A 13,931-nucleotide genomic window follows, 5' to 3' on the forward strand; every position below is an offset into this window, starting at 1 on the left:
GTCAGCTATTTAATAAACATTAAAATGTGCCGTGCGGCTGCCCTGCATCGTAGGCTGCAGGCTTCTTGAGGGGATTGTACTGACTTGGTGAGGGTATTTCATTCATCTTTTTACCTCTAGCCCAGTGCTCAGCCCATTGTGTGTTCTTAGAGTCACTGTTGAATCAGGAGGTGGATGAAGGGTCCATTTCTGAGGCATTTCAATAGAATATGGTACTCAGACGCACATTCGAGGAGATGGAGGATGATTCCCAAGTGCTCAGCAGAGACTGAGTAGATAAGTAACATCACCAGCCAAAACAGGATGTAGGTTTGGTAGGATTGATGACAGGGCCCCTTTTATTTGTAGATTTGTTTTTATTTTTTTTATTTCTTTTTTAATAAATAAATAAATTTATTTATTTGTGGCTGCGTTGCTGTGCGTAGGTTTTCTCTAGTTGCGGTGAGTGGGGGCTACTCTTTGTTGCGGTGCATGGGCTTCTCGTTGTGGTGGCTTCTCTTGTTGCGGAGCACGGGCTCTAGGCGCATGGGCTTCAGTAGTTGTGGCGCGCGGGCTTCAGTAGTTGTGGCTCGCGGGCTCTAGAGCGCAGGCTCAGTAGTTGTGGCGCACGGGCTTAGTTGCCCCGGGGCTTGTGGGATCTTCCTGGACCGGGGCTCGAACCCGTGTGCCGTGAATTGGCAGGCGGATTCTTAACCACTGCATCACCAGGGAAGCCCTTGTGTTTATTTTTGAATAGGCATTATATGTCATTATACAAAATTCAAAAGACACAAAGAAGTTAAGGTGAAAAGTATGTCTTTTCCTCTTGTCACAGCCACTTTTGCCAATTTTGCCATGTCCTGCTAGAGACATTCTGTGCACATTACAGCAACATATTTCTATTCTTTTGTTCATTAAATATATTTCACACATACTCGTTGTTGTAAGTGAAAGAAAAAGGCATAACAGTATTCCTTAGCAAACATTATATCTTAGTATATGTATAGAGGGTATATAAAGTTCAGTTTTAGAAGAAATTTAAGGTGATTGTGGAACATACGTTAGAAATACCTGATAAAAGGGAACCCTCTTGCACTGTTGGTGGGAATGTAAATTGATACAGCCACTATGGAGAACAGTATGGAGGTTCCTTAAAAAGTAAAACTAGAGCTACCATATGACCCAGCAATCCCACTACTGGGCATACACCCTGAGAAAACCATAATTCAAAAAGAGTCACGTACCGAAATGTTCATTGCAGCACTAGTTACAATAGCCAGGACACGGAAGCAACCTAAGTGTCCATTGACAGGAATGGATAAAGAAGATGTGGCACATATATACAATGGAATATTAGCCATAACAAGGAATGAAATTATGCCATTTGCAGAGACATGGATGGACCTAGAGATTGTCATACAGAGTGAAGTAAGTCAGAGAAAAATATCGTATAATATTGCTTATATGTGGAATCTAGAAAAATGATACAGATGCACTTATTTGCAAAGCAGAAATAGAGACACAGGTGTAGAGAACAAACGTATGGATACCAAGGGGGGAAGGGGGAGTGGGATGAGTTGGGAGATTGGGATTGACATATATACACTACTATGTATAATATAGATAGCTAATGAGAATCTACTGTATATCAGGGGGAACTCTACTCAGTGCTCTGTGGTGACCTAAATGGGAAGGAAATCCAAAAAAGAGGGGATATATGTATACGTATAGCTGATTCACTTTGCTGTACAGCAGAAACTAATGCAACATTGTAAAGCAACTATACTCCAATAAAAATTAATTTAAAAAAAAGAAAGAAATACCTAATAAACCGTGGGAAATACTGCTCTGAAAATTTCAGTGTTATGTGCCTAGGGGGATTGTTGAAACCATTAGAGTCGATAAGATTATCCAGGGAGTATGATGGTGGAAAGAGAAGCAAGAGCAAAAAGAACATGATCTTTAGGGGAAAAGTGAAAAAGGAGTGGCTGATGATTATCTTCCATGAAAGAAATGCAAGAGTGATGTCTGCCGAGACCAAAAAAGGCTCTTAAGATTTGACCACAAAATCAAAAAGTGGGTTAAAGAAAACAACTGAAATTTGAAATGGTCAATTCGATAAAATGGTTCAGATGAAAAATCAGGTTACACAGAGGAAAAGAATGACAGATTTGACTGCATAAAAAATTTCCTGGGCTTCCCTGGTGGCGCAGTGGTTGAGAGTACGCCTGCCGATGCAGGGGACACGGGTTCGTGCCCCGGTCCGGGAGGATCCCACATGCCGCGGAGCGGCTGTGCCCGTGAGCCATGGCCGCTGAGCCTGCGCGTCCGGAGCCTGTGCTCTGCAACGGGAGAGGCCACAACAGTGAGAGGCCCGCGTAACGCAAAAAAAAAAAAAATTTCCTTCCTGACAAATTTAAACAAAGTTTAAGCAAAGTTAAAACATAAGCCCCAGACTAGGAGAAAATATTCACATTTAATAATCAAAGAATTAATGCACAAAATATATAAAGAGCTCCTTTGGCTGGCTATCATCGTTTAAGCATTTACTATGTACCAGATTATATTCTTGGTGTTTTGCATGCATTATCTCATAATCTTCACATGACCTTATGGTATGGGCATTCAATGAGGAAACTAGAACTTAGGTAACTTTTCTAAGGCAACATGCCTGTTAGCAAGTGGCAAATCAGGATTTGAACCTAGAATCTACATACTTCATCATTATAGTATGATGTTTCTCAAATTACTAAGAATAAGAAAATTTAACCTAAGAAAGAGGGGCAAATAATACTAGTAGAAAATGTGTGCGCGCACACACACACACACACATACGCACACGCAGATCCGAAGAACCAACAAATGAAAAAATGATATTAATAAACAAAAATACGAATTTAAATGGCAGTGGGTTATTGGCCCTTGAATTGTTGGAACTAGTCAGTGTTGCTGAGAAACCCATACTCTTGGTGAGAATAGAAACTGCTACAGCCTTCTTGGATGGTAACTTGGTAACTTCCAGTAATCTCTGAGCTAACACACAGTATCAGACTGTCGCATCAGGCTTGCATGCATCAGAGGTTTTATCCATATAGAGCTTTACTCATAATTTCAAGAACACAAGTGATCAAGGCACTGGCTAAGCAGGAAGTCTACAAAATCCTGCATACCTCCTGGGTCTTTCATTCCTACTTTGGACAAGTAATAGATAAGATCTCACATGACATTTGTGGGACATCTCACACAGCAGGGAGCCTGGAGGTAAGGCAACCTTACCATTTTGTACCCTATATAGTTATACAGCTTGTGTGACTTTCTCAGGAGTCTTGCCTCACGAATCCATAAATTCTAACTTTATTTACCATAAACAATTCTTCACCAGCCATATCCTACTAAGAGCATTCCATAGATAAGAGATCTCCTAGCAAACATCATTAGTCTATTAGCCAGAAGGTCAAGTTTTCAGCACATTTACAAGGAGTTTATGTGTCACCTGCCTTCTTTCCTCAGAACAAAAGGGCAGGTACTTTAACTCCTTCTTCCCCACTCTCCTCAGATGAACTTTGAGGTGAGCAAAGTTACATCGAAGGCTGATCATTATGATACTGTTTTTAAGGGGAAAAATAGAGATAACCTGAAAGTCCATCAACAGGAAAGAAAATTGGAAGTAATCTCAAGCCCATTAATAGGAAATCATGGCGCACCCTTTCTACAACACACCATGCAATGTTCAAGAAGAAAAGGGATCCATATATATATAACTTTTCAGAACAACTCACGGGAAAGAGGGATATGCCGTGCAACATGAAACTATATACGTAACAGGCCTGTGTATAAATACCTAGAGGAAAGTGGGGAAGGAACCACGCCAAATTTTATATGGGAAAGTGTAATGGAAAGGTTGGGAGTAGTACTGGGTGGAGAAATGCTTTGACTTTTGACTCTATTTCTAGAATATTTGATATGTTTACAATGAAAATATTTTCATTTTGCTCGTGTTCGTGCACTTATGAACACTTTAACATTTAAAATCAGAATGAAACTTTGAGTGAGTGGAAGACTGAGTAGAGACTACAGGTTGTTGGATTGAGACGGGAAAGGCGCAATGGGACAATAGTTTGGTGGGGAAATATTGAGGCAGGATATTTGTTACTGCTCTGATGGGGAAGAGCCAAAGGTGAGGAAGGCCCCGAGGACAGTGGTAAAAAGGAATATAAGAGATGGGGGAGGAGGAATTTGTGGAGCAGGGTGAATGGTGATAGGACCCAGATGATAGGTGCAGTTTAGACCCCATCCCAGCAGTCAGCACGTTCGTGGGAACTTTGTGAACAAGTATGGTAGAATTGGGGCACCCAAACTATGCAATCATGGAGGACTGGACAGCGATCGGTAGGTTTTGCTCCTTATTCATGAAATATGCTGGCTACTGGGAGCCTTGTAGAGGCTGGGGCAACCGCAGTGTGGAAAATTGCACAACGGTTTCAAATATGAAGTCAGAGCGTGACCAGCTATAGCAGAGAAGGAGACTCTGCACAGGCCTCTATGGTAGTAATCCCTAAACCCTAACAGTTTATACCCTAAAAAGAGTCTGAACCCTAAAAGACTGTATGACCCCCTCCCATTTGCAGGGACCACCAGCAGGCCCTGCCACTACTTCTAACTTCTTTGTTTTTGTTGAAAGCAGAGATATGAGAGCCACCTGACTTGCAAAAGGATTTGTTATTCTGCCTTGAGAGTCCAGGAAAACTGCTATTTGAATTGTCCCTTTTCTGTTAGTTTGGGAGGTTTTTACATACCAGGAAAATGACATGGACCCTACTGACACAGTGTGTCTTGTTACAGCTGCTCAAGGGTTGAAGTCCGGGTCCCCAGTTGACCTTTGCATGGATGGTGGTGGGGCCATGTTTCTTTTCTGTGGTGTTTGGCTTGGATAGGGTGGTTATTGTCTAAAAGTTTTCTGTCTCGCTAGCCTGCCTCTTTTCTAGTCCTTCAGCCAGAAAGAGCTTTTCTTGCTGCCATTGGCCTCTCTGGGTTGCCAGCTTCTCTAGCATCCAGTTCAGAATATATCACACAAAAACCAGAGAACTCACCATCGTGTTGTTCCTTGGGTCCAAGTTCTCTTAGATGGGCTACCTTTTTCTTTCCACCCTTCAGGTCTTCTGGTGTTTGTTTTATATATAATGCCCAGGGCTTTGGCTGTACTTAGAGGGAGGAATAGGGAGAAATGAATCTATTCCATCTTGGTCCCACTGATGCAGTTTTTTGTTTCTTGTTTTGCGGTACGCGGGCCTCTCACTGTTGTGGCCTCTCCCATTGCGGAGCATAGGCTCCGGACGCACAGGCTCAGCGGCCGTGGCTTACGGGCCCAGCTGCTCCGCGGCATGTGGGATCTTCCCAGACCGGGACACGAACCCGTGTCCCCTGCATCGGCAGGCAGACTCTCAACCACTGTGCCACCAGGGAAGCCCCCACTGATGCAGTTTTAACAGTCTGTAATTTCCAGAGTTCTCAAGCACATCTTGTGAAATTTAATTATGTTAATTTAAATGATCCTCTCTATTATGGAATAAATTTTTTCTTTAATTATTTCTATCAAGAAGTGTCCCCAAAACTGATGAGTTTTTTAAATTGCTTAGGCAATTTTGATAGATTCAACTGACTTTGAATATCTTTCCATGTGTTTATTGGCCCCATGTATTGCTTCATTTGTGAATTCCATATTTTTGTCATTTGTCCACATTTCAATTGTCCTTATTATTTGATCTGTAAGCTTATATGTTAGGGAGATTAACGTTCATTTGTATGTGGCTGCATCTACACTCAGTTCCTTTACTAGCTGAGTATTCTTCAGCCGCAGGTTGAATATGGTACCTTCAGCCACACGGTACCTACCACGTAATCTATTGGGAACATTAAATAAGACAATAAATATTAAGGCCTCAGACCAGTAAAAAGGCAAAGAGTAAATTCCTGAGAAGTGGTAGTGATTGTTTACTGTGGAATTAGATGCCCAAGAAAGTCTGGACAGAGGCAGATATAAATCTGATTGGGCCAGCTGTCTTCCCAACACCAAGATTTCTATTCTTGCCATCTGAAGTTAGAGGTTGCTGGGAATTTATAAGTGTCTAGAAATCCCCTTGGCAATGAATAGCACTTTACGGCATTTATTGAAGTTTTGTCACAGAGAAAATAACAGTAATTATATGATTTTAGAATTGCCTCTACTCAATATAACATCTTTTTCTTGTTTTCAAGACTTCCTTGAGAAGTTAAAACAACTTTCACTTCTATAAAAGTGCAAAGTGGACTTAATCTGCTTTCTTCCAAAAGTTAGATTTTTACGTGAGTGAAGTCATTTAAAAAAATACGTACTTCCCAAAATTCAGAGGTTTGGGTGTAGTATACGATGTTTAACTAAATGGGAGACTCCAGGCCAGAAAGATGAAGACTTAGAGGGTATAGAAAATTTATTCTTATGGGAATACTGTAGATGCTCTGTATTACCTATTATTTTGCTCAGTTCTTAGAAATGTTATGTGCCCCTTGGGACTGATAAACAAGGTCCAGTTTGTTTGACTCCACTTCCTGCAGTGCATTTGAAATAAGCATTGTAGGGAGAGCATCTTCCCATCTTTTGGTTACAGATTGTTGTGGAAATTTTTAATGTAATCTTAAAATAATATGAAGCCCCAAACAATGTATTCTAAATCAAAGCCAATATTAAAGTTGATGAGAAAGAGTTACCATAGCTTTAATCGTCCCAGTCAAACAAAAACATTTAGAAATTCAGGAAATCTTATATAAGAAATCTTCTGAGAATAAAAACCAAAGAAAAAACACAAACTGATCAAATCATTTATCTGCTTTTCGGCTAGCATGTTGAGAAGGGAATAGCATGATGGAAGAACACACCTTGGCACAGAACACCAGGCTAGGGAAGAAAAGAAAGACGTGGGATATACGTTCCTTTTCTACAACCTAATTCTATGCTTAATTTTTTTCAAACTACTTCATTACTCTGAGCCTCTGGCTTCCTGATTAGTAAAATGAAAACAAAACTCTGAAGGTATTGTGATATGAAAATTCTTTATGAAGCTTGGCCTGGGGTGTACAGCTGTGAGTCCCAATGGAAAGTTATTGCTCCTTAAGTGAGATGATCACACTGAACATGGTGTGTGGTACACAGTTGGTGCTCAATAAATGTTTGCCAAATGAATGTGCATTAAACCAATTAAAATCTATTGCTAATTTGCATATAGTCTGGCATAAATAACACTCATGTATCTTGCCTATAATATTAGCAGGTAGCACTAGGAGATCTCTAAGGGTCTTTACACAGAATTCTAGTGTGCCAAGTTTAAAAAATGTATTTTAGCAGTGGCCTAGAGTTCCTCTGGGGTAGCAAAGGAACTCTTGCTACCCCAAAGGAACTCCTTGTTTTGGAAAATGCCTTGAAAGGTGTGGCAGAGACTGTAGCGATCCCCTCTTTCTGTAGTAATAGAGCTCAAAGCATGGCATGTAGCTGCTCAGAATAAAGACTACATTTCACAGCCTCCCCTGCAGGTCATAGTGACCATGGGACTGAGTTCTGGCCAATGGGATATAAGCACAAAGTTTGTAGCAGCTTTTGGGAAACTTCCTTTGGAGACCCTTGGCCTGTGCCCTTTGCACTTCTCTGTTCCAACCTTCCTCCAGTTGCCAGCTGGAGGAAGAGAGCCAGGCCCTAGGGTGTAGGGCCACCTGGGAGCAGAAAGGTGCTCCATTTGTTTGTACCAGTGGCAACTATTGTTACGATCTGAACTTCGTATCTTGTTGAGGCTTGGGATACATTTTTTCTTGGGACTCCACAGCCTTCTCTTGAGACTTCCTCTTGAAGTCTGCCTTCTGTCATTCCTCCTACCCACTCACTCTTGGCAGGCAGTTTTCCATGGTTCTGTTGTGTTTCTGCACAACTTGCACTTATCTTGCAAATTTGGTCTAGACTATCTTTTCGTGGATATTGTAGAAAGGTTTTGGAAGATGAAGTCTCAGCCTCTGGAGCAAAGAACAGGTTTGCTTACAACCTTGGAAGCTAGAGATAGTGTCTTTCTTGAGAGCAAAAGGCAGACATACTGCTCATTATAAAAGACGCAGTTTTCCTAAACACAGAGTATTTCAACCCAGAGTATGTGCAGGTGTCATCTGGTCTTCGTTGCATTGTCCTATGGGAATTGAGGTTTGGCGAACCAGCACAAATGCTGATACTCTGATTACTGTTGTTGCTGTAATACAGTCCTTTGTCCCTAACCCAGGATTGTCTTCTGTCAGCACACATGAAACTGTGGCCGGCTAAATGGTTAGCCTGCAAGTAAGATAAAAATCTCAGACCTTTTGCCTACCTGAGTTTGTCTGATCTGCCTCATGTTTCTAAATCCCAACCTGGGGTAAATATGGAAATGCAAGAAAAAATAAAATCCCAGGTTGTAAGAAGCAATGCTCATCGAGGACTGATTGAAAGACAAGCATTTTTAATGTTACCCTTGGAACATGCGCTTTCCGCTCAGGCACTTACTCTAAATTGTGTTTCCATTTTTTTGCCATCCGCCTGTTTTGATGGACATGATAAGAAAGAGCAATGGGAAAATGTACTGTTGTATACATCTTTGGGATAGTTTCAGGTACACCGACGACAACATTATGCAGTGTCCTTTTTATGAGGACCCACGGGAAAAATTTGTCTCAGGTATTAGGAAAAGCTGCGTTTCTGTTGAACAGCTGTGGTGTGTTTGTCCTATGGACACTATAAATCTTGTAACTGACTGTGTATCTCAGCACCTTGGAAGAATGAAGCCAAATTTGTGGTCTAGTTCTTGGAATTAATTGAGGCCAGACAGTTTGCATTTGAGATATTAAGTTTAACCCCAGGTTGTTTTCTTGAATCTGTTTCCTCATTTCTTTATTCCTCTATTTTTACAATATGCCTATTTTTCCATGTTTATTTTAATCAAATCTTAAGGATCTGATATTTCTACAAAGTTTATTATAAGACCAGCACTTCCTGCCTCCCCCGTCCCCGGTCCTGTGGCTCCTGAATCCTGTCTCTTCCTCTCCCAGGGTTAAAGTCCTGGTTTTGTTGAAGCTTCTGAGAATGATGCTGGGAGGTACATTCGTGAGAGCTAACTGGTCTAATGTCATTAGTCTACCATCATGCTTCACTGATAATTTGGCCAGTTCTAGAATTCTAGGCTAGAAGGCCTAGAGGCCTTTCTCAGGTAGTGTCCTTACTTGAGGCCCCTACACTGCACAGCCCTTTCACATCTCAAATCTCACTTAATCATTGGGATTCATCTTCTGTAGTTAAGGGCTCGTGTGATTACTTTGGGACTTACTTGGTAATCCAGGATCATTTCCCTTCTTTAAGATTGGCTGATCAGTAACCTTAATTGCACATGTAAGTCCCTTCACAGTAGTACCAAGATTAGTGTTTGCATAACTGGAGGGTGGGGATCTTGTGGGGACATTTTTGGAAGTCTGTTTATGACACTCCTCAACTGTATATTGCAACTCTCCTGTTTCCTGATTTTTTTTTTTTAATTACATTCTGTTCTTGGGACCTGTGGAAAATATCTTCTCTTCCTTTGAAGATCTTAGTGAAAAAGTCTCCCCCTGCCTCTCCCCACATATTTTCTGTTTCCTCTAAGTTTCTTTCTTCTGTTTATTAGTTTGGAGCTTTCTTTTTTCACGTTAGAAGCTTTCCCCAAGTGTTCAATTGCAGTCCGAGGCTCTCTGTCCATGTTTACGAATGAGGGACTAAATGCTGACTGCAGACTCTGTATGTGGCAGACTCCACTTAAGTATCATGGGGTGGCACATTTCACTGTGGGTCTACAGTGTCAGTCTATGTGGGATTATTTTCTATGACCAGAGAAGAATGTCCCAGTCCTTGGTGGAGGACCCGGCTGCCAGTGAGGGAGGAGCCTGGGAGCAGCTCCAGATTCAGCGGACAACCTTCCCAAAGCCTCCTGTTTCCAGTGTGGTACCTCAAACCTCACTCTGCCTGGTGTTCTGGGGCAGAGTCTCTCCGGCTCACCATTTTCTCAAAATAAACGTACACCATTTTGCTGAGGTTGGGGAAGGGATCTACTGCTTCTTAACAGATTTTTCAAGCCACCGTCCTGTTTTTGACTTTGATTTTACCCTCGATTTCAGAGGGTACCTGGTGCTGCTTGTTTCTGAGATTTCGTGAAATTCTGCAAGGCAGTGCTGGTGGTTTCTGGGCTTCCCCTCCTCTGGTTTGGCTCTTGGCTCTCTTGAGTTGACCAAGCCAGATGCTTTTTACCACTTTCCACATGCTGTTGCTGCTGTTTCCTCTCCACTGACCTTGTGTAAATTATGAGTCTCTTTAACAGAACTCCATTGCTGGCCTTTTTGTGGGCCTCCATGAGAGAGCCAAGGTAAACACATCTGTCCAATGCACCATCATTACTCAGAAACTCCATACATTAGATGTAGGATTTTATTTTTAATGGAAAAGACTTAAATCCTTTTTGGAATGTGTTGAGGAAAAAAATCAATTCGCTAAATTAATATTGTGTCTGGGAGTCTGGGAAGTTAGCTTCTGAAATGAATTTTCTCATTTGTAAACAACCTGAAAGGTTTGCTATAAAGATAAAATGTGATAATATTCTAGAGTACCTAGGACAGTACTTGACATGCAGCTGACATACAATATATGCTTGTTGAATAAAGAAATCAAATGCATTCAGGCGAAACCAAAAGAAAATATATACCTATATTGGGGCGGGGGAGTAGATATGGTGAGCCAGGGCTGGTTATAGACATGTGGTGCCCAAAGTAGGGTAGCAATATGGAACTCCCCCAAACCAACGGACTTCCCATGTTTGTTCAACATTTATTTAGTTGGTGGTTGAAGGGAAGAAATGAATTTTCTCTTTAAAAAATTGTATATCTCTTTCAAATTAAGGGCTTGTTATTTAGAATAAATGTAGCATTATATTTTAACTTTCTTAGAAATGTCTTTTTTGGGGCTTCCCTGGTGGTGCAGTGATTAAGAATCTGCCTGCCAATTCAGAGGACACAGGTTCGAGCCCTGGTCCGGGAAGATCCCACATGCCGTGGAGCAACTAAGCCCGTGTGCCGAACTACTGAAGCCCGCGCACCTAGAGCCCATGCTCCGCAACAAAAGAAGCCACCAGGATGAAAAGCCTGCGCACCGCAACAAAGAGTAGCCCCTGCTCTCTGCAGCTAGAGAAAGCCCACGTGCAGCAATGGAGACCCAACGCAAACAAAAATAAATAAATAAAAATTAAAAAAAAAAAAAGGAAATGTCTTTCTTTTCCCCACACCATGTGGCATGTGGGATCTTAGTACCCCAATCAGGGATTGAACCCGTGCTCCCTGCAGTAGAAGCATGGAGTCTTAACCACTGGACCCCCAGGGAAGTGCCAGAAATGTCTTTTATTTCACAATTCTTCCATAGCATTATTCATGTTCACTAATGATAAGGGAGAACGAATGAATGTAGTTGTAAAGTTTTATTAAAATATGTTTAAAGCCTTTTTATGACTTTCACAATGGCAAACGTTTTTCATTTTTTTGGTAGATGTTGTATTCCTTCCGTTTTATTTTTTCCTGAACTGGACAATGTTTTGGGAGGTCTCTTAGAGGGTTAAGACACATACAGTAAAGCAGAACCCTCATTCTTTGTTGACTGCACCAGGTCAAAACTCACGAGGTGCCAGAGCTTAGGTTGACTTTGTCCTCATTGTAGGACGGTCAGCCTATCCACGTTCCATCACTGATGGAGAGGCCGAAACAGCAACAAGCAGCTGGCCTATGGGAGGATGGCTTTTCAAATGCCCAATTGTATTTTGGGGAATTGGTGAGAGCAGGACCCATTAGCTTCCCAATAAAGCAAGAAACTCCATGTGGAAATCTGAGCTAACTGGCACAACATTTCCTCCTACTCCAGTGATGTCTTGGTGCCCATTATGGGGTGGCACCATGGGTAGCTGCCAGCCTGGCTTGCCCCTTGATCTATTTCTGCCCTCAGCCTCTGCATTTTTTACTTTTCCCCACTGGTGCCCAGCGTCCTGATAATCTCTCTCCTGCACTCCACGAAATAGCTGTCAGTGACTTCATTCACATTCAGGTATAAGCATGTCATAACACCATAAAGACCTTTATTTCTCGTGACATTTGGAACTTTAGTAAAGTACCATACTTACAGCTATACAGTTGGCATTTGTAGGGTGGATTTTTAGTTATCAGCCCAAAGAAGAGCATTGGTCAGTGACTATTTCCCATTGTCATTGAAATGCACACTGTAGACCCTCTCTCCCCACTCTCTGGCCCTGCATCACTTCTCTAAGTGATGCCATTTGCTCAGGAAACACCTTGGACCACGTGAAGGTAAGCTCCAGGGTATATTTTCCATTTAACACTGTGAATCACCTTTGATCACTTTCTAACTCCTTATTCTGCCCTGCAGCCAACCTTCCAAACACTGTTTTTGCTACTTTTTTTTATTTTTTCGGTACGCGGGCCTCTCACTGTTGTGGCCTCTCCCGCTGCGGAGCACAGGCTCTGGACGCGCAGGCTCAGCGGCCATGGCTCATGGGTCCAGCCACTCCGCGGCATGTGGGATCTTCCCGGACTGGGGCACAAACCCGTGTCCCCTGCATCGGCAGGCGGACTCTCAACCACTGCGCCACCAGGGAAGCCCATGAGGAGCCGCTTTGAGCAGCGGGGAGTGCTCACAGATTGTGTGGTAATGAGGGATCCAAACACCAGGCGCTCCAGAGGCTTCGGGTTTGTCACGTATGCCACTGTGGAGGAGGTGGGTGCAGCCATGAAGGCAAGGCCATGCGAGGTGGATGGAAGAGTTGGGGAACCAAAGAGGGCCGTCTCAAGAGAAGATTCTCAAAGACCTGGTGCCCACTTAACTGTGAAAAAGATTTTTGTTGGTGGCATTAAAGAAGACCCTGAAGAACATCGCCGAAGAGATTATTTTGAACAGTATGGGAAAAATTGAAGTGATTGAAATCATGACTGACTGAGGCAGTGGCAAAAAGAGAGGCTTTGCTTTCGTAACCTTTGATGACCATGACTCCGTAGACAAGATTGTCATTCAGAAACGCCACACTGTGAATGGCCACAACTGTGAAGTAAGGAAAGCCCTATCTAAGCAAGAGATGGCTGGTGCTTCATCCAGCCAAAGGGGTCGAAGTGGTTCTGGAAACTTTGATGGTGGTCGTGGCGGTGGTTTTGGTTGGAATAGCAGCTTTGGTCGTGGAGGGAACGTCAGTGGTCGAGATGCCTTTGGTGGCAGCCGTGGTGGCGGTGGCTATGGTGGCAGCGGGATGGCTATAATGGATTCGGTAATGATGGAAGCACTTTAGGAGGTGGTGGAAGCTACAATGCTTTTGGCAGTTACAACAATCAATCTGCAAATTTTGGACCCGTGAAAGGAGGAAACTTTGGAGACAGAAGTTCTTGCCTCTATGGTGGTGGAGGCCAATACTTTGCCAAACCCCAAAACCAAGGTGGCTATGGCGGTTCCAGCAGCAGCAGGAGCTATGGCAGTGGCAGAAGGTTGTAATTACTGCCAGGAAACAAAGCTTAGCAGGAAAGGAGAGCCAGAGAAGTGACGGGGAAGCTACAGGCTACAACAGATTTGTGAACTCAGCCAAGCACAGTGGTGGTGCTACAAAGAAGACATGTTTTAGACAATACCCATGTGTATGGGCAAAAAATCTCAAGGACTGTATTTGTGACTAATTGTATAATAGGTTATTTTAGTTTTTGTTCTGTGGAAAGTGTAAAGCATTTCAACAAAGGGTTTTAATGTAGATTTTTTGTTTTGCACCCATGCTGTTGATTGCTAAATATAATAGTCTGATCATCATGCCGAATAAATGTGTCTTTTTCAAAAACAAAAACGAAAACAAAAA

General features: G+C 42.5%; 1 pseudogene; it reads left to right on the plus strand.

The window, feature by feature from the left end:
* Positions 1-12,703: 12,703 nt before the first annotated feature.
* Positions 12,704-13,579, plus strand: LOC114901358 (annotated as a pseudogene).
* The last annotated feature ends 352 nt before the right edge of the window (positions 13,580-13,931 follow it).

Source organism: Monodon monoceros, unplaced genomic scaffold, assembly GCF_005190385.1.
Source record: "Monodon monoceros isolate NGI ecotype Baffin Bay Population unplaced genomic scaffold, NGI_Narwhal_1 Super_Scaffold_2, whole genome shotgun sequence".
Classification (NCBI taxonomy): domain Eukaryota; kingdom Metazoa; phylum Chordata; class Mammalia; order Artiodactyla; family Monodontidae; genus Monodon; species Monodon monoceros.